This window comes from Asparagus officinalis, chromosome 7 (assembly GCF_001876935.1).
Source record: "Asparagus officinalis chromosome 7, Aspof.V1, whole genome shotgun sequence".
In the NCBI taxonomy this organism is placed as follows: Eukaryota; Viridiplantae; Streptophyta; class Magnoliopsida; order Asparagales; family Asparagaceae; genus Asparagus; species Asparagus officinalis.
In genome coordinates, this window is record NC_033800.1 from 80,449,547 (window position 1) to 80,451,893 (window position 2,347).

General features: G+C 33.0%; 1 long non-coding RNA gene across 1 annotated transcript in view; it reads right to left on the minus strand.

Moving 5' to 3' along the window:
* The window catches only part of LOC109850449, a 1,170-nt gene extending 1,033 nt beyond the window's left edge, over positions 1–137 (minus strand). The window contains exon 1 of the long non-coding RNA XR_002249440.1: positions 15–137. This is a non-coding gene — a long non-coding RNA (uncharacterized LOC109850449). The remainder of the gene's footprint in view (positions 1–14) is intronic.

Genomic DNA, 2,347 nt, shown 5'->3' on the forward strand with positions numbered 1-2,347 from the left:
TTATTCGTAGATACCTCCACAAATGTAGATGACTGGTGCAGGTGGAGGATCCATCGATGATGGATCAAATAAACAAGAAGAAGATCAGGGCTTATGTGATAAGAGAGGATCAATAGTAATTATAAAGGGAAATTCATAGGAAAGTTATGAAGACCTTCTCATGCCATTGTGGTGATTTTCAAGGTGGTATACTATTTGGTTAACCAGCCTCAACTTCTTTCTTCAGTGAAAGGGAATCACGACTTTACTTTTAGGGTAAATTTCATATGACCCCCTGTCTATTGGACTATTTTGAGATAACATCTCTAAATTATAAAGATCACCTAACCTCCCCCCCAACTTTTGGGAATTCACCAAAACCCAAAAACAATAGCGGGAAAAAAACATTCCTAATGAATCAACAAGCTACCCAACCAAAATAATGATTAACGACTCCATTAACATCGTTAATAGTGTTCGATGGGGGAAAATTTGAAAGTTTAAAGTGGTTTGGTGAGACACCTCAGATATTAGGGATTTAGTGGAATAAAAAAAAGTTTTATTCCACATTTGTGCATTCAAGTCAAAGATTATCTATTGCGCTTCATCCTACCAAGTCATTTGTGCATTCAAGTCAAAGTTTTATTAACATCGAAATGAAGTCATTTGTGCATTCAAGTCAAAGATTATCTATTGCGCTTCATCCTACCAAGTCGAGCTTATTGAAGATCAAATTGCTTGGCTAAAATATTTTAGGTTTATACTTTGTGTGTTTATACTTAGAACTCAAAAGTCATACACACATTTGTTTTGATTTACTGTTTATTTTGATTTATCGCCATTTTTAGATTATAGACTTAACGACACAATTTTATATCTTTTCTCAAATCTACAAATCTATTTTAAAGTGTTTCAAAACTTGTTTGAAAGAAATTTGTTAAAGTTAAGTTTTAACAAGATCGTATGGTTTACCGATTTCCAAAATAATGTGTTGTGGATTAATGACTTAATATAACTATTGTATATCTTTCATAAAGTCTATTAATCTATTTAAAAGAAGATTCAAACTTGTTTGATATCATTTTGTCAAAATCAAGTGTTTTTAAACGAACTCTTATTTTTAACACTTTTGTAAAATGACGAGTTTTCACAAATGAAAATAGCGTTTTCAAAAAATTCTTCTCTATAATGCTCATCTTTATGTTTATAAACGTTTCCCAAAATTTCATAATTTTTCGAGTAAATTTATTATTTTTAATTGATTTAAAAATTTTAGATTTTGCATGTATCAGTTTATCAGTCATCAGTCGACCGAACGGGTCAGATCAGTCGACCGACCAGAAAGAGTTTTTTAGTATTTGAGTTCTCAGGGTTTTTCAGTCGACCGACACACTTGTATCGGTCGACCGATAGACACCCACCGGTCGACCGACACAAGTCTATCGGTCGACCGAATATATGTTCTTTGCAAATAACGGCTAGTTTTCCAGACTTTGTTTTTTGTTGGTTTTTGCCTTGTTTTTTGTGTTTGAACTGTTGTAATGAGAGCCTATATATCTCTCTCTGGTTTCATTTTCAAAAATTAAGGAAATGGGAGGTTAGAACAAGTTTTACAAGTCTTTGTTTAAGGGTTTCAAAGAAAAATCAATTGTGGTTTGCTTGTGTGCAGTGATTTTCACTAGAGAGTTATTGCAACAACGTTCTTGAGGATTTCAACCTCAAACATCTACATTCCTTGATTGTTTTAGAGAAGTTTTTCTAAAATCATCTTTTAGCAAATTTATTATTTTTTGTTCTCATATATTTATGCTAGATTGAATTGAGTTTATATTTGATTATACTCATTGTTTACACACACAACCTATTGAGCCTTTAGTATTTTCACATATAGTATATTTTGGGTTGTGAGATTATATCTTTAAGAGTGAGCTTAGAATTTCGTTCTCATCTTTGTTAGAGAACAAACCATTGTATTTGAGCTTTATTATTGAGAGAACACATTATAATACACAAGGATACTTAGAGAAGTGGTTGGTGAGATACGAGGTCAATTTTATAAGGAGTGACGTCGGTTGTAAATCCTAGGGAGATGTTGTAATTCCGAACACTTGAGAAAGATAACATGGGCTAGGCCAAGACTTAGAGGAGTGTATTGTGTATTGATAATTGTGTGAGTTGTAAACGTTTATCGGTGAGCGTTAAAAACCGATTGTGTAACTTTTTGTGTTGATAGTGGAGATTCTCCTCGAGGGTAATGAGTGAAGACGTAGGTCGTGGGTCGACCGAACTCCGTGATCATTTTCTTATGTTTGTGTTTGATATTGGCGTATATTTCTCTTATATCTTGTGCTCATTTTTATATCGCCTA